Source organism: Herpailurus yagouaroundi, unplaced genomic scaffold (genome assembly GCF_014898765.1).
Source record: "Herpailurus yagouaroundi ecotype Mexico unplaced genomic scaffold, PumYag 142, whole genome shotgun sequence".
NCBI lineage: Eukaryota > Metazoa > Chordata > Mammalia > Carnivora > Felidae > Herpailurus > Herpailurus yagouaroundi.
The window spans coordinates 54598843-54625165 of NW_024412397.1; the positions used below are offsets into that span (position 1 = coordinate 54598843).

The 26323-nt window shown below is 41.3% G+C and overlaps 1 protein-coding gene across 12 annotated transcripts in view; it reads right to left on the minus strand.

Annotated features, from left to right (window-relative positions):
- Positions 1-26323, minus strand: part of DLGAP1 (DLG associated protein 1) — an 898848-nt gene that overhangs the window by 202478 nt on the left and 670047 nt on the right. The gene's annotated exons all lie outside the window — the stretch shown is intronic.

Genomic DNA, 26323 nt, shown 5'->3' on the forward strand with positions numbered 1-26323 from the left:
TTCTTTTACCCATTTCCTTTCTGTGCCCATATTTTTGTTTTTGGACTTTCTAGTAACAGTAAGTGGGTATACATTTATATCAGTATCTCTACCAATCTTTCTGTCATCTGCTTGTCTATCTAATCTTTGTCTCATTTAGTTGAGATTGAACTTAGTGAACAAAAGTTAAATTTTAGCCGTTAACAATGTGCACGTCTTTAAATCTTGATATGTAAAGAAAGTCTTTACACACTGTACTCTTTTTATTTTTTTTCACGATGCATTTTAAAATTATAGAAGTAGAAAATGCTCATTGCCAAGCTATACAGGAGTATATAAAACAGAAGGTGGGTCTTCCTCTCCACCCCTGTTTCTGCTTCAGAATTCTACACCCTTAAAAGAACTACCTATAGCAGTCTGGTGTAAATCCTTCCTGCTTTTCTATTCATATACAAACAATTCATTTTTAGTAATTTTTAAAGCTTGCTTTCACATGGAGTTCAGGGTGATTTTTCTTTCATTATTAAATTTCTTTTCTTTTTGCTGAAACATTGCTTGCAGTTTAAAATTAAAGTTGATAAGAAAGATATATGCCCAATGCCATTGCTGTTATTTATCATCATCCCGGAGATTATAACCAATGAAATTAGAAAATAAAAAGATATAAGGAATATAAATGTGGTGAACTGAGAGATAAGCTTTGATTATTCATGGATTGTACAATTAATTATCTAGAAGATAAAAAAAATAAACTGCCAAACTATTAGAACACATTCTACCCACAGACGGTAAAGATATTCTCCACATTCCAAATGTCCTCTTGGCAATGTATAAGATTGCACTCATTCTTGAAGTTTGTATTAATTTTGTATTAATTTAATGTAATTACTTAAATATAATAGTCAAAAAAGATGGACTCAGTAATACTAAAACCTGGGAGCAGCTAGTTTTTGCAATTGCATTGAAAAGGGGACCAAGTTAAAAATAGATCTAGAATAGGGGCGCCTGGGTGGCTCCGTCAGTTGAACGTCCGACTTCGGCTCAGGTCATGATCTCGCCATTCTTGAGTTTGGCCCCGCATCGGGTTGTGTGTTGACAGCTCTGAGCCTGGAGCCTGCTTCGGATTCTGTGTTTCCCTCTCTCTCTGCCCCTTCCCCGCTCATGCATGCTCTCTCTCTCTTTTTCAAAAATAAATAAACATTAAAAAAATAGATCTAGAATTTAACATCAAAAGCAAACCTCCTACATTATTACCACAAAAGGGAAACTGTTCTAAAAATGGATGTTCTCGATGGATCCTACAAGTAGCTGTCAAACATGAACTATTTGCTCTGCCAGCTCAAGCAAATATTTGCCATGTGTTATGTGCTATTATGGTGATTCACAATGGGCCACTTTATAAATGCTCATGCCCCAAATCCCAACCAACCAACATACAAACTGAAGAATTCCTTTTCCCCTTAAGGTCTCTTCTAGGAAAAGAGAGACTTAGCTAGAAGCATTTATAACCAAAAGTTCACTTCCCCTTAGAAGGTGAGAATTAGATGGTAAACGTGTTTCTTTGGCTCTTTGGCAACCCGACCCAGGGCATGGATATTGCCAACATAAATGACGGTGCTGTTCCAAATGGTTATCAGGGCAGCAATTCCGGGGGGGCGGGGGGGGGGTGACTTTCATAAATGGTGTATATTCACAAGACGAAGTGAAAGTCCAGTGTTTTGAAAAATGAGTGTCTGCTGGCTGAGATGGAGAAATGAGGCATCATTGCAACAATCATTCACCCAGGTCACTTGTCATGAAATAAGGCATAATTCCCAAATTTCAAAGTGAAAAATCATTCAGAAAGGATTGAAGAGGTCTACTTTGGTGAGTCATTTCTGATAAAACGGCACACACTTTCATCAGACGCTAACTGTAAGGAAATGAACTCTTTCCTCTTGTCCACTGAGTGGAGCCCACAGCTGTCAATATAAAGGGTAAAAGTATGGACATGTGCTGCTGATGCGGAAACGCTCACTGGAGGAAGACCGGAAAATACTGCATTTATTCCTATATTTCACCTCAAGAGAAAGGTGGCTTGCTAAGAAGAAAGGGCATGTGCGTATTCAGAAATATTCGTTCTCGTGTTAGACGGATTATTTTTCAATGTTGGCCTATTCAAATGACGTCTGTCTTTTTCCCCTTTCCTCCCTAAATGGCTTGTGCTAAGTTAACGTTTCGTGGCTTATCAGCACTGAGATGCGGGCCTGGCTGAGTCCCATTCATTATCATGTCCTTTAAGAGCACTCAAAGATAGGAGACCCTTTCCTGGCTGTGGGGCAGCTACATAAACAAGGTTGGCCCAGTGTGTCGGTAAGGTGGCTAAAGAGAAAGATGAAATAATACTCAGGCTGTAAGATTTTAAAACAGTGTCCCCAAGGTGAATATGATCAACTTTGGAATACAGTACTAAAAGTATAACTTCATCAGATGAATAAACCCTGGGGTTGTGATGTGCAGCACAGTGACCATAGTTAAAAATAGTGTGCCGTGTACTTGAAATTGGCTAAGAGAGTAGATCTTTTTTTCATTTAATATTTATTTTTGAGAGAGAGAGAGAGAGAGAGAGAGAGAGAGAGAAGGTCAGAGAGAGAGGGAAACACAGAATCTGAAGCAGGCTCCAGGCTCTGAGCTGTCAGCACAGAGCCCGACGTGGGGCTCGAACCCACGAGCCGTGAGATGACCTGAGACGAAGTCGGACGCTTAACCGACTGAGCTACCTGGGAGCCCTGAGTAGATTAAAAAAAAAAATGTTTTTTTTTTAAATTGAGATATAAAAGTGACATATTAGTTTCAGATGTAGAACCTAATGAGTGATTGACTATTTGTAAATATCGCTAAATGATCACCCTAATAAGTCTAGTTAACATTCATCACCACACAGTTACAGAATTCTTTTCATGTGATGAGCACTTTTAAGATGTACTCTCAACACTTTCAAATACACAATACAGGATTGTTAACAAAAGTGTCCATGCTGTACATCACATCCGCAGGACTTCTTCGCTTCACAACTGGAAGTTTGTACCTTTCGACCCTCTTCACCCATTTCTCCTACCCCCAACACTTGCCTTTGGCAACCACTAACCTGTTCTTGGTATTTATAAGCTCATTTGTTTGCTTGTTTGTTTAGTCTGCACATAAGTGAGATCACAGGGTATTTGAGAGTAAATCTTAAGCGGTCTCACCTTCCGCTCCTGGCAACTACCATTCCACTTTACGTCTCTGAGTTTGGCCACCCTGGGCATCTCATACAAGTGAAATTGAATAGTATTTGCCTGGCTTGTTTGACTTAGCATCATGTCTTCAAGGTTCATCCCAGGCTGCCGCACGTGTCAGAACTTCCTTTAAGGCCGAAGAACAATCCACTGTGTGTTGATACTACATTTTTGTTTATCCATTCATCTATTGACAGACACTTGGGTTGCTTCGGCCTTTTGCTTTTGTGAATAAAGCTGCTGAGAACACGGGTGTACAAATGTCTGTTTGAGCCCCTGCTTCCAGTTTTTTTGAGGATATACCCAGAAGTAAAAATCTCTCTTTAACGAAGTAATTAATCTTTCCTATTACATTGCTTGGCAATTAAACTCCCAACAAATTTGGGGGCCAACATAATAGAACTTTTTTTTTCTTCCTTGAAAGACATTTTATCGATCATTTAAGGTAAGTTTTAAGCACGGTAAGTGCTTATGGTAGTATTTCAGACACTATGATTCCTGTGGTTGAAAAGAGACAAATGATACTTACTCGGCGGTAAGTATAGGAAAAATGTGAGTATCATTTCATTGCTCCAGTAATTGCAAAAACAGGAATGTAATTAAAATTTGATATAGCATGACGGAGAATAAATTGGATTGAAATAATTAAGGCATCCGAAAAAGTAAATCTGTAAGTAGTTAGAGATTGCAGAAAGACTGTTGGCAATCACGTCAGTTTACAAATCAGTGACAAAAGAAATAATGTCATCACGAGGAAAGCTGTGATGACAATTGAAATGTACTAGTTAGGTAAAAAGCCCATGATGATAATGCTTAGGAGGAGGTGGAAATAGTGACCTAGATGCTGCTTGGAGCTAAATACAGAGTGTTTCCTTCAATTTAAAAAGTGTCAGAGCAGAGCAGATGTACTTACATAGATACAAGTTGACATTGACAAATTGGAGGAGTTAAAACCTATGTGAAAGTATTTTGATAGATTTTTCAAAGTGTTTCATATTCTGATTTCACTTTAGGAAGAACAAAAAGCCACTAAGGACAGACTCTTAAATAATTCTTACAGTGTTGGTTTTCTTCTAACCTCCATTGTCAAATGCTTCGTGTCTCTACTCACTACTGGCATGCCAAAAGGTCACGAAAAACACATCCCTTCCGTGCAGTCTTCAGTTGTCTTGAACACAGCTGCTGTCTATCCCTGCTAAGCCTTCTCTTCTCCGGGTGACGTGCCCCCCTTTATCTCGTTCTCTTATGTCAAGGCTTCCAGGCTGTCCATTACCTTGATGACCTGTCTCTGAAGTCAGTCCAATTTGTTATTTCCTCTTTGACAACAAAGTACCCAAAGCCAAACTTAAACTTCCAAATGTGGGCTGACAAGTACAGAATACAGAATGGCTATTGTCCTTTCTTGGAGAGAAGATCCTCCTGGGATATGGCCTGAGGAAGCTCTAGATTGTTTCGGCTATAATCACGCTCTTAGCTTCTGGTAAGCTCTCTTTGGACACCTTTTAGATCTTTATAGCAAATGATGTTAAATCGTTCCAATTTTTGACACTTTAGTTCCTATTAAATTGAAATCGAAGGCTAATCCTGTCATCCCCATGCAATATGCAATAAATAGATCAACTATTCTTGCCAGTTATGTATATGTGATAACAGAAGCAAACATAGCAATACCCCATATCAGTGAGTCTTACAAGGTCCCATGCATTTAAGAGCTTCACCTACAATGTCTTATCTGTCACACCAATATTATGGATTATTATAGCAATTACAAAACACTGTTATTTTCTATCTTACAAATGAGGAAACTGAGGCTGATAAGTTTGTAAACTCAGAATCTAAAGCTAAGTCTGCCTGATTTCTATAGTCTTAACCATCTCGTACCTTTCCCATAATTATGCCATTTATTTCCTTACCCAATTACTTGTAAAGTTATTGACTGGGGTTTGGTGAGTCAGTGATCTTCTGAGTTGACTCAGTCCATCAATAATATAGTTTTTGCTGTAAAGCTGTTTCACATATGCCTCTATCACCCAGCCTCTGCTTCTCTGATTTTAACTTTTTCATGCAACATTTTGTGATCTACTGTTTTATTTATTATTATTATTATTATTATTATTATTATTTTTTTTAATGTTTATTTTTGAGGGGGGGGAGGGGCTGAGAGAGAGGGAGACAGAATCTGAAGCAGGCTCCAGGCTCTGAGCTGTTAGCACAGAGCCCTACGCAGGGCTTGAACCCATGAACCATGAGATCACAACCTGAGCTGAAGTCGGACGCTTACCTGACTGAGCCACCCAGGCGCCCCAAGTGATCTACTATTTTAAATACTATCCTAAATGCAATTACATTCCTCTCATGTGCCTGGCTCAACCATTTCAAAGAGGGAAATATAGGTAGTTCTATACGTGCCTTGTTAGGAAATCTATGGTAGTTCCCCATTTGCTAAATCATCACAAACCGTCTATGTAAAAATTCCTCCTGGAATTTTCATAAGGATTCACATTAGATTAACTATTTGCAATTTTTGGAATCTTGTCTTTCGAAAACTGAGATAGCATTTACTTTTTTGCTAGTCCTTTTCCCATGTTCCTAAAATATTACCAGGAGAGGTCCTACAATTATATCCAAGTTTTTTCAGATGGAAACAAAATCTTCATGGTTTTCCAAGGTTTCTTATTTGTGGCAGTTACCTGGTTGTGGTATACATAAGAAATATGGCCAACTACATAAGCCCAACCTAGAACCAAAAAGGTGACATACGATGGTGTTCAAAATAGTGATTCAACAGTTCTACACATTATGCGATGCTCACTACAATAAGTGTGGTTACCATCTGCCACCATATGATGTCATCACAATATTGATTACTATCTTTTCTATGCTTTACTTCTCATCCCCATGACTTATTTATTTTGGAACTGGGGGCTTGTGCCTCTTAAGTGGCTTCGCTTCTATTTTGCTCATCCCCTGGCCCCTGGCCCTTTGGCAACCAGTGGTTTGTTCTCTGTATTTATGAGTCTAAGACAGAACACTGTCAAACAATGATGACTTTACTCCAGCCAAACACCAAAGAAAAAACTGTGGTACCACGTCTACCATTCCAGCAAGGGCCGAGTGGAATCTTAGACCCTCTACCCTCATGGGGTGGTAAGGAGGTATTGTAACATTCTCACCAAGGTGGTATCAGAAAAGGGCAAGTAGGGAGCTGAGACTTTTATCCCCATGAGCAATCCCTTCCCATGTGGTACCAGTGGGGAGCACATGGGGAAACTGGCCTTCTATTCCCACACAGTAGTAATGAGGCATCCCTGCCCCCGCATGCAGAGGTAGTTTCCGAAGAGGCTAGTGGAGAGTCGGATCTTTCATCGTTGTCCAGCAGTAACAAAACTGACTCCAGTGTGGCATCAGTGGAGATCATGTGGGGAGTCCAGAACTCCCACCCATACCCAACAGTGATGAGGAGCACCCACGCATTTTAGGTGTCAGTAGCATTTAAGTGGGGAACTTGGACTTGTATATCTAACTGGCAGCGATGAGGTGGTGCTCCCAATTGTCTTGCTGGAATGATGTATATAGAGTTAAAGTTTATTTATTTGGAGAGAGAAAGCATCAATTGAGGAGGGGCAGAAAGAGAGGGAGTGAGAGAGAATCCCAAGCAGGCTCTGCGCTGTCAGTGCAGAGCCCGATGTGGGGCTTAAACCCACGAACTGTGAGATCATGATCTGAGCCCAAGCTGGACACTTAACCGACTGAGTCATCCAGGCGCCCCTGGAGCGGTATTTTAAAAACCACCTAAAACAGAAGGTTTAAATAACATCCATAGTCTACTAACGATACAAAAATGCCCAGGTTTCAACTCTCATACTAAGAGCCAGGAAGATCTAAAGCTGAATGAAAAATGACAATCAATAGATGCCAATACTGAGATGGCAGAGATGTTAAATTATCTGGGGAAAAAAAAAAAAACCCAAAACTTCAAAGCAGTTAGGATAACAAAGCTTTGAAGAGTAATCATTAACACGCTTGAAACGGATTAAAAACACACACACACACAAGCTTCAGCCAATAACCTCAGCAAACAAAGAGAAGATATAAAGAAGAGCCAAGTAGAAATTTGAGAACTGAAAAATACAATAACCAAAATATAAAGCTTAGTAGAGGGGGTCAATGGCCAAGTTGAGGAGAAAGAGAAAGAAGCAGCCAACTGGATGATAGAACATTAGAAATCACCCAGTATGAAAAACAGAGAAAGAAAGAGAGAAAAAAAGTAGGGCTTCGTGGACCTGTGGGACTATAATCAAAGATGATCGTTCAAAATTGGAGTCTGGGAAGGAGAGGAGAAAGGGTGGGACTGAAAAAAGCATTCAGAGAAATCACGGCTGAAAATGTCCTCAGTTTGTCAAGAGACATAAACCTATGGATTCAAGAAGGTGAGTGAATCTTAAACAGACTAAATCTGGAGAAATCCATGGCAAGGGACATTATAATTAAACATCTAAATACTTAAGACAAAGTAAAATCTGCAAAGTAGCCAGAGGGTATTTATCTATAGGGAAAAACCAATTTGAATGACACAAATTTCTCTTCAGAAACCATGGAGGTGAAAAAGCGGTGTTATTTTTTTTAAGGGCTGAAGGCAAAGAACTGCCAGCCTAGAATTCTATGTGCCGTGAAATTATTCCTCCCGAACAAACGGGGGGGGGGGATAAAGAAATTTTTAGACCAAGGTAAACTAGAATTTGTTGCCAGCATATCTACCTGAAAGAATGCCTAAGGGCCATTCTTTCTTTATTTAAAAATTTTTTTCTTTTCTTTTTTTTTTTTTAATTTTTTTCAGCGTTTTTATTTATTTTTGGGACAGAGAGAGACAGAGCATGAACGGGGGAGGGGCAGAGAGAGAGGGAGACACAGAATCGGAAACAGGCTCCAGGCTCTGAGCCATCAGCCCAGAGCCCGATGTGGGGCTCGAACTCACGGACCGCGAGATCGTGACCTGGCTGAAGTCGGACGCTCAACCGACTGCGCCACTCAGGCGCCCCTAAAAATTTTTTTCTAATGTTTATTTACTTTTGAGAGAGAGAGAGAGAGAGAGAGAGAGAGAGAGAGAGGCGAAGGGCAGAGAGAGAGGGAGACACAGAATCTGAAGCAGGCTCCAAGCTCTGAGCTGTCAGCACAGAGCCTGACGCGGGGCTCAAACTCACAAACTATGAGATCATGATCTGAGCCAAAGTCAGAGGCTTAACCAACTGAGCCACCCAGGGTCCCCAGGGCTGTTCTTTAAACAGAAAGGAAGTAATCAGTGAAGGAAACTTGAAGCATCAGGAAGGAAGAAAGGACATGGTAAACACAAACACTGGTAAATAGAATAGGCATTCTCTCTTCCCTTGAGTTTTCTCAATTATGTTTGATGGTTTAAGCCAAGATTATAACATTGTTTGGTAGGGTTCCAAATGTTTACAGAGATGGGGCACCTGGGTGGCTCAGTCCCTGCTAGTGTTCTCTCTCTCTGTCTCTCATAAATGAATAAACATTAAAAAAATTTTTTAATTAAAAAATGTATAGAAAATATTTAAGGCAGTGATGTTATAAATAGGAGATAGTAAACAGGTACAAAGGGAAGTAGGTTTCTATAGTTTACTCAAACTGGTAAAATGATATCATTAAGTTGTGATAAGTTATAATTCCTAAAGCTACCACTAAAAAACTATACCAAAAGGACATACTCAAAAACACTACAGAAGTCTAAAAAATATTCGAGTTTCCATTTCTTATGGGAAATAGCGGAAAACAAAATCAGAGAAACAAACAAACAAAAAGCCCCAGAACAAACAGAAAACAAAAAATCCAATGGAAGACTTAAACCTTAAGATAATAATTACATTAAATATATGGTCTCAATGCATTAGTTAAAAGACAGAGATTTGCAGACTGAATTAAAAAACATGACCCAACTATACTCTGTCTCTGAGAAACTCACTTCAAATATAATGATGTGAACAAGTTGAAAAGAAAAGGACAGAAAAAAATGTATCATGGAAACATCAATCAAAGGAAAATAGGAGTGGCTCTGTTAATATCAGACGAAGAAATTTTATTAGTAAAGTTTATTGGTAAAGAAAAAGACCAGAGACAGAGAGGGCCATTACACAATTAAATAATTAAAGAACCAATCCAGTAAGAAGACACAGGAATCTTATGTATGTATACACCAAACGATAAAGCTGCAAAAAAAATTCCATATTTTTGTGGATATAGACAAGATTATTCTAAAGTCTACATGGAAAGTCAAAGGAACTAGAATAACCAAATTAATTTTGAGGAATAAAACAGGATTCGCTCTACTCAATTTGTATCTATCTATTTTCACTCTACTCAACTGAAAGATTTTCTATGTGACTTCAGTAATCAAGATGGTGTGGCATTGGTGGGAGGAATAAACACACAGATCAATGGAACAGAGTGGAAAATCTAGAAATAAATCCATGCAAACATGTCCAGCTGATTATTGCAATTATAGTAGTATTTTTTAAGGAAATATTTAAGAATGTTTATTTATTTTCAGAGAGACAGAGTGCCTATGTGCATGTGCATGTGACCAGGTGGGGGGCAGAGAGAGAGAGAGAGAGAGAGAGGGAGAGAGAATCCCAAGCAGACTCAGTGCAGCCAGCACAGAGTTCCTCGCAGACCTTGATCCCACTATTCGTGAGCTTGTGACCTGGACTGAAATCAAGAGTCAGATGAATAGCATTTTTTGTAATAGCAATTTAATGGAGGAAAGATATCCTTTTCAACAAATGGTACTGGAGTAATTGGACATCTATAGGCAAAAACCAAACTAAACCAAACTTTATGTCTCACACTTTATACAAAATTAACCCAAAATGGATCATGGTCTTAAATACAAAACATGGAAAAAATACGGAGAATCTTCAGGATTCTGAGCTGGGCAAAGTGTTCTTAGATTTGACACTAAAAGAATGATCCATCAAAGGAAACTTTGATAAATTGGATGTAATCAAAATTAAAAACTTTGGCTCTTTGAAAGACTCTATGAAGAAGATGAAAAGACAAGCTAGAGACAAGAAGATTAAAAAAAAAAAGCACATATCTTATGAAGGACTTGTAGGTGCTGTAAACAAAGTACTCTCAAAATCCAACAGAAAAAAAAAAATCTAATTAGAAAATGGGCAAAAGACCTGAAGAGACATTTCACAAATAAGCACATGAAAAGATGTTGAACATCATTAACCATTAAGGAAACACAAATAAAATCCACAATGAGATAGCACTACATACCTATCAGAATGGCTAAACTACAAAACTAATGACAACAAATGTTGATAGGATTTAGAGAAACAGAAACACTCATACACTGCTGGTGAGAATGTAAAATGGTGCAGCCACTCTAAAAAATGTGACCATTTCTTTAAACATGAAACACACAACTCTTACGTGACCCGGCAGTTGTATTCCTGGGAATTTATTTTAGAGAAATGAAGGCTGTGTTCACCCAAAAACTTTTATAAGAATGTTGTAGCAGCTTTATTCGTCATAGTGTCCAATTGGAAACAATCTGGATGTCTATCAGCGGGTAAATGGTTAAGTGAAGTGTGGTACATCCACACCATGGAACACTACTCGGCAACAGTCTAGAAGGATCTCCGAGAGAATTATGCTAAATGAAAAAAGTGATTTCCAAAAGGTTACATACTAAATGATTCTACTTATAGAACGGTCCTGAAATGACAAATTCATAGAGATGGAGAAGAGATTAGTGGGTGCCAGGGGTGAAGGAAGAAGTAGGGGTGGGAGGGAAGTGGAGGTGACTATGAAAAGGCAACATGAGGGCTATTTGTGGTGATGGAAAGCTTTTGTATCCTGGCTATGTCAGTATCTTGCTTGTGATGTTACACTATAGTTTTGTAAGAAGTTACCATTGGGAGGAGACTGGGTAAAAGGTATACGCAATCTCTCTGTATTCTTTTTACAACCACATTTGAACCTACAATTATATCAAAATAAAAATCTGATAAAAAAGAATTCCACCCTGGGACGCCTGGGTGGCTCGGTCAGTTAAGTGTCTGCCTTCTGGCTCAGGTCTTGATCTCACGGTTTGAGTTCGATGGGGCCCTGTGCTGACAAGGAGGAGCCTACTTCAGATCCTCTGTCTGCCTCCCTCTCCGCACCTCCCCTGCTCTCGCTCTGTCAAAAATAAATAAACATTAAAAAAATAATAATTCCACCTTCAGACAATGAATGGGTTAGGAAGAAACTGGGTAGAGAGAAACTAAACAATGTGGTCCCTCACCGAGTCCAAAGCTGGATGTTAGAACTGAGTTCCTACCTAAGAGGAAGCAGAGCCTATTTAATCTCCAAATTTCAAAACTTCTGCTGCGATGAACCAGCAGAAGTTTTTGCACTGAGCAAAAAATGCACACTTTAAGAACGTACTCGTGGGTGTGGGCTCAAGGACCCGTGTAGGCACTGCTGTGTTTGAAGCCCCCTGTATATTCCATGTCCCTGCCCTATGGGTCAGCACTATTGTCACTGGGGAGGAAGGAAGACAGGCAGGAGCCAAGGAAGGTGGTGGGGTTCCTGTTGGGCTCATGCTGTTCTCTGATTGCAGCATTCTTTTTTTCTGTTTCTCTAGAAAGCAAAGGTAGTTTATAATAACAACACTCCTCTCCTGAATATTGCCCCCTGCTTTTCCAACACATCAGTGGCTACTATAGTTCCACGTAGCCACTCCAATGCTTTAATTAAGGCATAAAAATACTGGAAGCGATGGTAGGAGAAAGCATTTAAAATACAACTTTGAGGGGCGCCTGGGTGGCGCAGTCGGTTAAGCGTCCGACTTCAGCCAGGTCACGATCTCGCGGTCCGCGAGTTCGAGCCCCGCGTCGGGCTCTGGGCTGATGGCTCAGAGCCTGGAGCCTGTTTCCGATTCTGTGTCTCCCTCTCTCTCTGCCCCTCCCCCGTTCATGCTCTGTCTCTCTCTGTCTCAAAAATAAATAAACGTTAAAAAAAAATTTTTTTTAAATACAACTTTGATGTGCCACAAAGCACACATGAATGCACATTCATTGGCTGTGTGTTGCATCAGCTTTAGCTGTAGAAATGCACTAGTTTTGAAACTTACATTTAGAGAAAATAACTACTTATTCATTCAAAAAAGGGGGGGGGGAAGGTTTTCCAGGAAATGGGAAAAATCGTTACCTTCACAGAATTCTGAACGGAAAGTATAATTGCCCATGATGTAAGGTAGAAACATTTCAAAGCATTTGTGAGCAAAATGGAAACATGCCTACAGGTCCATTATCACCAGAATCAAATAGTATTCAAATGACCACAGGTACTCTGATTAAATCAGTTAGGTGCAAAGTAATGATTAGGACTGTTGGCAGTCAAAAGCTTTACCAGAAATGTGCTTGGATGTTGAAAATATGACTTCTACCCACTTTTATTACCTAGGCACTGTGGTGAATTATAGTAATCTCTTATGCTTTGAGTGAGAGGGAATGGAAAGCTAATATTTACCCTATTGGGGATGGTTTAACTTTTCCATAGAGAAGCACTGAACATTCATTTATTAACACCTAAAAAGGGATAAAAGCTTTCTAGTCAAAATGTATTGAGGTAGCAATATAATAGATTACACATATTCTGCTGTGAAAAATCCCAAGATTCCAATAAGTAATGTGCATGAAACAGGAAGGAAGAAAAAAAAAAGACATTTCTATGACAGGAAAAAAAAAAAAAAACAAAAAAAAAAACCCAAAAAACCAGGAAGGACGGAGCTAAGGGATTAAACAAAATAAACAAAGCTACCCTTTCAGAGGCTGCTGCCCAGACAGCTCAGACTGGCCTCATTTCCTTCCCTCTCCTAACCCCTGGGGGCCCTTCCTCTTCTCTGGGTCTTTATTAATTGGCCTTTGTCTTTCCTCTAATGAAAAAGGCACTCATGCTCTGCCCTACTCTTTCCTGAACCGGATGGTCTAAATGAAGGGAAGAACGAGTCCGGTGTTTCCATGGAGACGAGCCCAGACCCTGAGAAGGGTCAGTCCTGGAGAACGCCTGCAGGGGGCAGTCGACACTGAGGAATGAACAGTAGGCTCTGGCTTTCCAGAACTTTGCGCACCTCCTGTAGCACAGGCATGATGCAAATCTTCAGGCTAGCTACTTTTAAGGACAAGATAATTAGCTCAGATCAAGCTGTTAAATGTTTGCCATTGGGGACTTGAATCAAATGATGTCAGAGGTCTGGATTGAAGTGGCCATCTTTTCTAAGGTTCTCTTACTACAGGGGAGGAATTGAGGTTCAGAAGAGCTTTGAGGTCTAGCTAGTGAGCGGAAGAGCTAACCACTATTGACCTCTATTAACAGCCTCCCAGGGGGCGCTTTGTGAAATTCTGGTGGCCTCTGTCTGTGTTGATATACAAGATAAATATCTAATGCTAAAAGAACATTCTTCCCTTCTGGTTAGCATTTTTAGGATTTAAGCTGAAAGTGGTGAAGAAGCTCCTTAGGGAAAAACAAACACAAATTTGAAATAAGATAGAATTGTGAATATATTGCAAGATCCATTTTATAACAACCATAGGCTGTCATGTTAATAACAGTTAATAAACTTTTTTTTTTTTTTTTGTCTTTGTTTTTTCTGCTTTTTTTTTTTAAGTGTTTTTAGGAAAAGGGCCCCCCCCCCCCCCCAGGTGAATTACACAATCATGTGATCATTTGGGGAATTTTATTTTATTATAATTTTCACACCCTCCTCTGTTTCTGCGCCCCACCCCAGAACAATTAAATTAGGCTCTCAGGGTATTTTTAAGTTTTAAAATTTACTTTTATTTATTTTGAAAGAGAGAGAGAGGGAGGGAAAGAGGGAGGGAGAGAGAGATAGAGAGAGAATGTGCTGGGGAGGGGCAGAGAGGAAGGGAAGCAGGTTCCACACCCAGGGCAGAGCCTCACAAGGGGTTCCATCCCACGAACCCTGAGATCATGGCCTGAGCCGAGATCAAGGGTCCAACGCTAACCCAACTGAACCACCCAGGCATCCCTCAGGGTATTTTTAAAAGGAAGCTACTCAAAAGTTTGTCCCAGGACCAGCATTTTGGGCATCACCTGGGAGCTTGTTAGAAATTCTGACTCTCAGGTCCCATTTGGGCCTATGGACGAGCATCTGCATTTTAACAGGATTTCCAGGTGATTCTTAGGTACATTACAGGTTGAAAGGAACCACTGGGAGCCTTCTATAGCTCCTATATCAACTGGCAGAGGACTTCCCTTCTTCATTCTTTGTGTTGAATAAGGCTCCCAGTCCTTACCTGGGTGTTCCGGCCAAAAATGAACTTCAGCATCTCCCATTTAAAGAGAGGGAACATTATTACTTGTGCTTTAAGACAAGGCTGAAAGAATAATTCCTGGAGTGAAGGAATTCTTAATGAATTCCCTGTGTATTCCTAGATGGGACGTTTTTATGTGAAAGGGCACAGAGATGATATATATTATACAAGGAAGGTTTGAAAGTTCTAATATAAAACTCATGGGAGCTGGCAAAAAAAAAAAAAAAAAAAAATTCTAAGTGGGCTTCATTCCCAGTGCTTGACTTACTCACTGGTATTGAGTTAGGAGATTGTGAAACTGTGGCTGATAACAATGGAGATTTATATATTTGGTCATCATCCCCATTTCTGGCAGAGCTTTTAAAACCCTCGGAATTTCGGAATTTCGTTAGTGCTGAGAGCAACAAAGGTGTCATTTGTCATTTTAATGAGGTGACTTTTGGACCCTACCTATGAAGGGGGCTTGTTGCCAGGACAACCAACCTTGTGATGGGGGGTGGGGGGTGGGTTGGAACTTTCAGTTTCACCTCCTGATCTCCAGGGAGGAGGGAGGGGCTGGAGGTTGAATCAATCACTAATGGTCAATGATTTGATCAATCACCACACCGTGGATGAGCAGTTGATGATGTAATCAACAATAACATAAATGTTGGCATGCTTAAAAGAGTAAACTTGAGCCTACGTGCTGAACCCTCCATCCAAAACCCAGAGAACTGGGTTTGGAGAACTTCTGAGTCAGTAAGTGCAGGGAGATGCTGTGAGGGCGGTGTGCCTGGAAAAGGAATGGGAGCTCCACCCCTTTCCACCTACTTTGCTCCCTTCCATCTAGATCTTCCTGAGTTCTGTCCTTTTATAAGGACCTGCACCAGTGATTTGGGAAATACCGTAAAATGCTTGAGTTCTGTGAGCCTCTCTAGCAAATTAATTGAGCCCAGGGAAGGAAGGGGTCATTGGAACCTCTAATCTATAGCTGGTTGATCAGAAGCACAGATGACAACCTGGACTTGTGACCTGTGTCTGGAGGGGGTGGCGAGGGTGTGTTGGGGGGAGTGGTGAGTGGGAGGAGTCTGCCGGGACTGATCCCTTAACCTATGGGGTCTGTTGTTATGACTGAGTAGATAGCATCAGAGTTGAGTTGAATGATAGGACACTCTGCTGGGTTCAGAGAATTGCTTGTTGGTGTGGAGAAACCTCCCCCTCACACACCGGGATTGGGTCCAGGAACCCCAGAGGGCACACTAAATAGGCATGTGAACTCTGTCAGTTCCCCAAATATGAGAACACTTGGTAGTAAACTAGTATTCTCAGAGACCTTATCTTCTCATTGTTTTACTCCTTCATCAAGTACAAAACTGTGTTTGTATTCAGCAGGTGCCTAACTATCCTTGACAACAATAATAGTACCTAAATACTCACTGAGTACCCGCTATATACCAAGTATTGTCTTAGATCAAGATATTTTCCTAATTAGCTAAAAGAGGTCATTGATATTGCTGTCAATGCAAGGGTGTAGGTAGAGGAACATTTTCTTTAATGTTTATTTATTTTTGGAGAGAGAGAGAGAGAGAGAGAGAGAGAGAACAAGTTGGGGAGGGGCAGAGAGAGAGGAGGAGAGAAATCCCAAGCAGGCTCTGTGCTGTCAGTGCAGAACCCTATGTGGGACTTGAACTCACGAACCGTGAGATCATGACCCGAGCTGAAACCTAGAGTCGGACGTTTAGCCAAGTGAACCACCCAGGCGCCCAAGAACATCTTTGATTAAGCTGTTTTGATGACTCTATTCCACACATAACATTGTATATCCCTTTACTTCACATAGTGCCAGGGAGTTATCAATTCTGGGGACAAATGACTTGCTAAATTATAGTGCTATTAAGCTTAAGGATTTCAGAATTTGTGGAACTAAGCTCATGTTTGTTTATTCCATGTTAAGAAAATTGATAACGTAAATGTTGACATGCTTGAAAAGAATAAATTTTAGCAGTGTTTTGACACATCCTTTATTCAAGTTATAGCATGTTAGCCCTGGAGACTTGAGAAATTATGTGTCCAAAAGTTTCCAAATGGTAGATTGGGATCTTCCAGAACTATTCAAATCTTCACTTGCCAGTTTTTCTGGCAGGCTGCCTCTGCCAGGGCCCTCATTCGGGGGGCCTGGTTCTGGTGGGAGGGGAGCCCACACAGGCACTTGCTACCAGCCCAGACACCGCAGCAATCTCCTGGTGTGGAGCTGGTGCCCACACGTTTGGCGTTCTTGCATGTAATGGTGAAAGGCAGAGCCCCTGGGTCCTGTCCTGAAGTTTAGAGAAAATAGTGATATGGCTGTGCATAAATAATATTTTTCATGTTCACATTAAACACGGGAATGATATGGTACCATGAAAAAATACCTGTGACGATGATGGCACTTAGCGATTAATTAAGATCCTTTGTAGTGACTGTTTTAATGTTGAGTTTAAGATCTTTTGTAATGACTATTTTAATGTTGAGGTAGGAGTATTTTTCTGATGAAGATCAATGAAGAAATGAATGTGAATTGAAGTGTGTGTGAAGAATGAGGTTCAGCCAGAGGTGAGTTTTAGCAGAGCAGCTTATACACAGATATTTCTCTATGTAAACTCTTGCAATGAGTGGCTTTACAGAGCTCCTAATATCATACGGCATCATCTGATTAGGTATCTGGACTCCAGTCATGTGATAAAATAGGGAGACTGTCCACTCAGGTCAACCCTAAGCTGATTTTTTTTTTTTTAATTTTTAAGGTTTATTTATTTCTGAGAGATAGAGAGAGACAAGTGTGAGTGGGAGAGGGGCAGAAAGAGGGAGACACAGAATTAGAAGCAGGCTCCAGGGTCCGAGCGTTCAGCACAGAGCCCGACGCGGGGCTCGAACCCACAAACTGTGAGATCATGACCTGAGCCGAAGTCGGACGCTTAACTGACTGAGCCACCCAGGCGCCCCAACCCTAAGCTGATTTTGATCAGGACTACAATTTCTCCATGAAGTTATGAACATGGCCATATGAAGGACTGGGCACATACCATATGTCATGAATGCGGACAAAAGATTGCTATGTCAAACTGCTAAATGAAAAAGCTGAAAAAAATACAGAATATCTCAACAAGCAAAAGTGCAACATCTTTGGATTGCATATAACATAGCCATAAAAATAGATTTATCTTGAAGAGTTTTATAAAAAGAAGCTGCTGTCCTTGCTCTATGAATTTGTCAAGATTAATGTAACTCTAGGTTACTTCATAAATGTACAGTAATTACAAATGCTGGAAAGAAGGGGAAGGAGGGAGAGGGGAGGGACATAGAGAGGCAAAGAGAGAGAGAGAGAGAGAGAGAGAGAGACCTCTTGTGGAGGCATTTTATGACTCATCTGTTAGGAGAAAAATTTCCTGTCCATTTAGTTTGTCCATTTGTCCTAAAGTTTTGGGTTAGAATTGCACAATACATTCGTTGTTTTTAAAACAGGCTTAAAATTCTCAAAGCGTTCAATTTCTATCGAATCTTTCTATCAGGAAAGGGTGTTTTCCCGTCAGATGATACAGACGATGAGAAAACCTTATCAGGTCCCTGAAGTCACCTTGAAACGCAAAGAATCTAGTCCAAGTAGAGAACGACTTTACGCAGGCTGGCTTGAACTACTCTAGCTTTTGAACAAGGCAAGAGAGGGCAACTTCCTGCCTGTCAGGGCCCAGTTTCTGGAGAAAGCTGCTGTAACAAGTCTCTAATCTTTGGTGCCTTCCTATCGATTGCTAGGGTCCCACCTCAGATGCCAGATGACACTTCTCCCCCTTTGCTTTGTTCCCTCGTTTCCTGGTGGCAGGCACAACATGCCAGTCCTTTCTATTGCTTTGCTCATAACACGATGATGGAGAAATTGTACAGTCCCAATTGAAATCAGTGTAGGGTGGATCGAGCTAGTCACTTATCCAGTCCATTCACTCATTTACATATTTAACAATTGTGTATCGAGTAACTGCTATGTACCATGTACTGTGCTAAGTGCGGGGGATAATAGGGAGGTGGTAAATCTAGTTCTTATCCTTACGGTGCTTATAATTTAGTGGCAGAGCAAGAGCAGCTTCCAGGCATGGGGGTAAAGGGGAACAAAAGTCTAAGCGCAAACACGAAAAGGGAGAAAACCTAAAAAAAAAAACAAAAAACAAACCTTAATCATGATAGGCATTATAAAGGAAATGAGCAGGATACTGAGATAGAAAATAAAAAAGGAGTTTACAGATGCCTGGCTTGAGCAACCGGGTGCTGGTGGAAGGAGCACTGAGTTGGAGGAAAAAGCAAGTGCAAATGCCCTACTGTGTGCATGTGGCCACAGACCTGCGTGGGCACGTGCCTGGCACAGTCCAGGAACAGCAGGGAGCAAAATGTGGCTGGCATGGAGTGAACAGAGGAGAATAATGGGAGGGAGAATCAGAGAGGAGATGGGGTGTGTGTGTAGACTGCACTGGCCTTTGTTTGGCTTTATCTTTGTGGTGGAAGCTACTGGAGGGTTCTGAAGAGAGAGAAACACCATATGACTTAGGTTTTCACCCCATTACTCTATTGATTATGTGGAGAAGAGACTGTAGGGTGCTGCGGGTGGAAGTGGGGAGACTGGTCTGATAGTGACAGCAGTAACTCAGAGAGAAACGATGGTGACCCGCGATAGGGTGTTGGCAGCAGGGGTATCAAGAGGGCTCAGATTCTAGACATGTTATGACAATAGAACCCAAGCAAATTAATTGGGTGTGGAACGTGAGAAAAAAGAGGAGTCAAGGATGACCTCAAGCCCTTGGGTCTAAACAACTGGAAAGTTGGAGAGATTATTAAATAAGGTGGAAAGGCTAAGGGTGGAGCAGGTGTGAGGAAGACAGGAGTCTTGGTTTTGGACTCGTTAAGCTTGAGATGCCACAAGTCCAGATGTTGAGGATGCCGTTGGTGGTCTCAATCCAGAGTTCAGGAGTGACGTTAAGGGTACAGATATCCACTTGGGAATCCATGATAGAGATGGTACGTAAAGCCACGTGGGTCACTGAGACCACTGACAGCGCTGAACCCTCACTCCAATGGGAAGAGGTTGTAGAGATGAGGCAACTGCAAGCGAGATGGGAAAGAAGCTTCTGGCGAGGCAGGAGGAAAGCCGGGAGAGGAAGATGTCTTGTGAGCGTGAAGAACGCGTTTCCAGGACTTTCCACCTGGCAAGCATGGACACCGAGAGTTGGCTACAGGATTTCGCAAAAGGGGGTCACTGGTGCCTACAGTCAGAGCAGCGCCAGGGCATGGTGGGAGCGAAGGCTTGAGTGGGCTCAAGGGAGACAACCTGGGGGCAGTGAGCATTTTCAAGGACTTTTGCTAAGAAGAGACAAAGAAGGGTGGCAAGAGTACGAGTAAAATATGAAGTCATCAGAGGAAACAATTTTGGTGGGGACTGGGGGAGAGTTCAGTTTGGAACATGTTACAGTTGCGACACCTCTTAGCCTTCCAGTGGACCCGTCAAGGCACAAGGTGTGCATGGAGTACTGCAGCTCAAAAGAAAGCTCGTCAGGACACAGCGTCGACATTTAAAATGAACATTCCTGGGGCGCCTGGCTGGCTCCGTCAGTGGAGTGTGTGACTCCTGATCTTGGGGTTGTGAGTTTGAGCCCCGTTGGGTGTGGAGATCACTTAAAATCTTTGAAAAATAAAATCAAATGAACCCTCCTTTGCTCTACTGGAGGATAAAATAGAAGCCTAAGAGTTTAAGTCCTTTACCCAAGGGTAAATCTCCTACTTCCGAGAACTCTTCCTATTAAATGATACTTCCTCTCATATTTCTGCCGATTACAAAGAAACCTTGCCTATTTGTGACCTAAAGGTGGTCTCACCTTTGGGCCAGGTATTAATCTTTGCCCACATTTGATCTCTTTTGCCCATTTGCAGTTATCACCGCAGGGCACGGGGCAGAGGAAACCTCACGGAACTTTGAGGTTTGAGTAAGAGTTGGCAAAGAGATAAAGGCTTACCAAAATACTGCAAGAGATTTGTCAAACTTGGCTAAGTGAAACTGGACTTTTATTCCATTTCTAAGTTATCATTTGTTTGGCGTATACTTCATACTTTCCTTAATGAGGAGAGCAACCTAATCTATGGCGCTCACAGTTAAAAGTAATGTTCATGTGCCTTCTCTGCGTTCAAATCTCCTGAAGTTGGCTGCATACGGCTGCGATTGTTTATCTATCTTGCATGTAACCAAAGTGGAACTGACTTTCCAGTTCTAGACTATTTTACTTTTTTTTAAAGTTTATTTATTTTGAGAGAGAGAGCGTGTGCACGTATGCGTGCATGGGAGAGGAGCAGAGAGAGAGAGAGAATCCCAATCCAAAGCAGGCTCCGTGCTGTCAGCACAGAGCGCAACGCAGGACTTGATCTCGTGAACCCTGAGATCATGACCTGAGCGGAAATCAAGAGTTGGTCGCTTAACTGACTGAGCCACCCAGGCACCCCTAGACTATTTTAAAATGGTGGCTGAAGAGACCAAGAATTGTCCAAACCTGGAGTTGGATTATGAGATAATCTTAGCAAAAAAGAAAAAAAAAGTTCATCTTAAAGTCATCTACACTCTTAATGAAGCAACAAGCTGGTGGAGGTAGAAAATGAAAAAAAATAGTGCTAGAGATGTGAGACATGATGTGAGACAATGACTTTGCTGATTATTTTAAAATAAGTTGTTATATGTGGGACATGTGATAGATGGAGTCACATCCTCCTCTATTAGAGACATTCATAAACTCTGAGGTGTTTAGACGAATGCACCAACTATAGCAATGGTCCTCAGCTCTGGTCATATCATTTGGGGAGCATCGCTTGGGGAGATATTACATGGTACTCATGTCTAGACCCCTACCCCAGACTGATTAAATAAGTCTTTGGCACGTGCTAGGGCATCTGTGTCTATAAAATCTGCCCAGATGATTTAAGAAAATTTTTTAATGTTTATTTATTTTTGACAGAGAGACGGAGAGGGAGAGGAAGCAGGGGAGAGAGGGAGACACAGAATCCAAAGCAGGCTCCAGGCTCTGAGCTGTCAGCACAGAGCCTGACGCAGGGCTCGAACTCACAAACCGTGAGATCATGACCTGAGTCGAAGCTGGGTGCTTAACCAACTGAGCCACCCGGGCACCCCTGCCCAGATGATTTTAACTGCAGTCAGGACTGAGACAATGAATTTGCAGTTTCCTCCCCGGAAGTCATTAGAGCTAGTTGAAATAAGTACTTATCAGGTCATGAAAAGTGAAAGAAGCCAGTCTGAAAAGGCTACCTGCTCTTTCATTCCAACCATATGATATTTGAAAAGGCAAAACTATGGAGACAACAAAAAAAATCAAGTTTCCAGGGGATCAGTTGGGGAGAGGGATGAGTCGGCAGAGCACAGAAAATGTTTAGGGTAGGGCTACTACAACGGTGGATTATTACACATTTTTCAAAACCCATAGAATGTACAACACAAAGAGTGAGCCCTGACGTGAACCATGGGCTTTGGGTGAGAATGATGTGTTTATGTAGGCTCATTGATTGTAACAAATGTACGACTGTGGTACAGAATGTCAATAATGGGTGAGGCTGTGCATGGATGGGGCCAGGGGTTTATGGAGTCTGTGTACTTTCTGCCCAATTTTGCTGTGAATCCCAACCTGCTCTTAAAAGTATAGAAAGGATGAGAAAGTCTGGGAGAAATTGGGGTCATCGTGTTCTAGGCTATGGCGGACAGTAATGATCATCAAAACTAGCTGGTGAGAAAACCTTGGCCATGTGGGCTGAGCTGACTCAATAAGCACTTCTGTTCTCTCTCTCCATGGTACTGGCTGAGCGAGTTTATTTGTTCATTCAACAAAATGTGTTGACTACCAGCTGTGTGCCAGATACTATGCTAGAGCTTCTGATACATTAAGAAATCTTTGGCGTATGGAAGCCTGTAGTCATCAGAGGGAACAGACAATAGATGGGCAATAAAAATACTGGATGATAGGGGCGCCTGGGTGGCGCAGTCGGTTAAGCGTCCGACTTCAGCCAGGTCACAATCTCGCGGTCCGGGAGTTCGAGCCCCGCGTCAGGCTCTGAGCTGATGGCTCAGAGCCTGGAGCCTGTTTCCGATTCTGTGTCTCCCTCTCTCTCTGCCCCTCCCCCGTTCATGCTCTGTCTCTCTCTGTCCCCAAAATAAATAAACGTTCAAAAAAAAAAGAAAATTAAAAAAAAAATACTGGATGATAAATACTTGGATAAAGATTTTTATGCGAAATTGTGAAACTGGGTTTCTAGCATAAGTCTATAAGGACTTAAGTCTATAAGGACAGTTTGGATTGATGATTCCAGCTATCCTGTTTGCTTTCAGATAAGATGACTGTCGATCTTGGGAAGATGGAGGCTAGAACGAGTGGACCAAAGTCTGGTGTAACTAACTGCGCGTGTCTCTTGAATCACTTTTTGCTCTACTGATAAAAATCTGGTCAAATTAATTTTGACTGATTGCTAAATGTTATTTATTTTAAGCGGACTTTATATGTTGCATATTAGGAAATCTATTGTACTGTGTTCTGGGAGCCCCAAAGACTGGTGAGACATTAACAGCAGATTGGAGAGGGAAATAGATTCAGACTCTGCTAATATTTCTGTGGAGCCCAACAGTCAGATGTTAGATGTTATAAATTGCCAAGTTATAGATTGCCAAAAAGTAAGAGAAAGAACCTAAATATATGTATTTTTGTTATTAGGAATCCAAGCTGGGGAATAAGACTTCTTTGCCTAGTCTCCTACCCCAAATTAGGTTGCTTACCTCCCCCACTGTCTCCCAGCATCTGGTGCCCCACCTCCATCTTCCTACTTATTAGAAATAATTTTCAGCAGCTGTGTGAAGAAAGTCTTGAGCAATTGCCAACTTCTGAGTTTTGGTAGCATCTGTAAACTGTTCAAATAACTCACTTCCAGAATCTTCCTCTTGGTGAGTGTTAGGACACAAGAAGCTCAGATCTCCTGCTTAAGCCTTAATAAAGGTCTGGTCGATGGCTCAAGTCTGTCATTATCCTTTTTCTTCTAGTGACAAAGTAATTAGGAAGAGCATGTAATGGTCAGTGATAGAAGGCCTCGTGGTAATTGAGGATTCTAGAAGCAAGAGTTCGGAGAAGTCAGGTATGGTGTGATTGTTATCTGAAATGTTATGGAATGTTGGTGATGTCCTTTTTAATGTTCATTTAGGAGAGTCCCTGTCCGGGATGTTTGAGAGGTTCCATTTCTGGTGGCTGAAGCCATGTGGTGGAAAGGAGGCCTTGTTGCTGGCAGGAAAGGTTCATCATAAAAGCAGTGGTGGTGGTGGGCCTGATCATTCCATTCTTTCTACTTGGCCCAACTTCTTTTAAAAAATTGTTTTGTTATTATTATTGAACTATAATGTATACGCAAAATACATTAAGTTATAGGTTTACACCTCGATGCATTGTCACAAAGGGAACGTACCCATGAAACCAACTCTCCATCAAGAAAGAGAATATTAATAGTATCCCAAAGACTCCCTGCCGGTCACTGGCTCCTCATCCTCCTCCTTCTCTAGAGGTAACTGTCCTGGCTTCTGACACCATCGATTTGTTTGGCTTATGTTCAACTTGAGATAAGTGAAATTACAAAGTATGTATTCTCTGGTGTCTGGCTCCTTTCCATTCAATGTTTGTGAGATTCATCCTGGTTGTTTGGTGTAGCTATAGTTTATTTGCTGGTATAAGTATTCTATTGTATATGCCATATACTATTATTTATTTATCCATTCTTTTGTTGGTGGATATTTTAGTAATTTTCAGTTTGGGGCTATTAAAAGTAATATTGCTATGAATATTTTGTGGGTCTTTTGGTGTACATGTGTATGCATTTCTACTATATATATTGCTAGGAATGGAATTATTAGTACATAAGCTGTGTATTTTGGGGAGACAGGCCACCATAGGTCCTAAGTACCCATGCATGTGCTTCCTCAGTGTACCAAACTTCAAGCCATATCCATGCCTGATATTGAGCAGTTCCTGTAGCTGGTCACATAGAAGCTATGTCGGTCATGGCAACCACAGTGTGACTGCTGCTCACACATCAAGGGAAGCAGAAATGGTGGTACTGGCTTGTTTCTTGCTTGCTATAAAAGGTGCGGAGCCTGCAGCCCTGTGTTCCTCAGCTGTGGTGCAACCCACTATGCGAGTGGTTTCCATGTGGGCCCATCATATTGCCAGCGGGTCTGGGGGGCAAGGGAGCCAGCACGACCATTTGATGTTCCTAGTGTTTGCTGTGCTGTGACTAATATGTTATCTTGTTTTGAATTATTACATCTCAGGGTCCACTTATGGCAATCACGGAGTCCCGGAAAGCCATCCTGTTTGTCTAGCTTGATGTCTCCTTTAGGATCTTATTACTCCTTGCTTTCCTTGATGAGACTGGGCTTCTTTTCTGACAGGGTATGTTCAACTGTAGTATATAATGCTAAATAGTTTCCCAAAGTAATATATGAGATTTCTTATTATTCTCACTCCAATTTTTTAGAAGTTGCTATAACTAGTATTTTATTGGCTATTATGTACATGATATATTATCAAATAGGATAATTTTTACAATTCTGTGAAGTAGGCATTATTTCACAGATTAGGGCACTGAAGACAGAGGCTTAAGGGATATTTGGTTTTATACAACTGTGATAACAAGAGTCACCATTATACATAGCGATAGTTATCTCTTGCATATCAGCCCCTGTATTTAGTGCTTTATATGGGAATTGTTTTATTGCAATGCTACAAGATAGGTATCATTATTATTCCCTATGTCTAGATCAATAAATTGACTGCCATTAAAGTTAATTCACCTGCCCACAATTATACCAACTATAAGTAGTAGAGCTGAGGTTTCAGTCTAGAGTGAGTTGACTTCCAAGCCCAAATGCCAGTCACCCGCATTTGTTGTCTAAACTGGTAAGTGGTAGAGACACAGCTTGAAACTACATACTCAGAATCCTGAACTGGTTCTCACTTCACCATACGTTTTGCCAAAACCCCTCAACCCTCACCAACAACTGTCAACTTGTCTGAGTTCCCCTGTGGGTGCATGATTGAACAAACAGTAAAATGACTAGTGGTCAGGCAGAAAGAATGAGAGGGGGAGGAGAATGGATGGTTTATATAATTCTTATACTGGATCAGCAGCCTCCAGAACACAGATTGTGCACTGAATATAAAATTGCATTCAGAAGAGGAATATAAATCCTTGGGAATCTGAAGAGTACATGTGGCTGATTTTAAAGAAAAATTAATTTTGGTTTTTAAAAGGTACCAGTCTCATAATCATCATGTAGAGCTCTCTGTCTCCAAGGAAAGTAGCTCTAGAAGGTCAGGAGGGTGCATGTGTGTGTATTTGTAGAACTCAGATGTGTTGAATCCTCAGGAACTCAGCAGCCTGTCATGCTTTGTCATTTCACCATACTATCATGGCCTCAATCTAGATCCAAGAGACTGACATCTGGGAGGAATAAATACACGATTCCCTTTTTCACCTTGACCCAATTCTTGGTTTCTTTGCTTAGGGACCTTGGCCACTCTTGGGGCTTTGCTGACTCTCCATCATAACCTAAAAGTGAAAATGCTTTTCCCACTCACCCTCCTCTGCCCCTGTGTCAGCATGTTTCTTTGGGGACATCACACTATTTCTCTAACCCTGAAAGTGATAAAGGGGAAATTA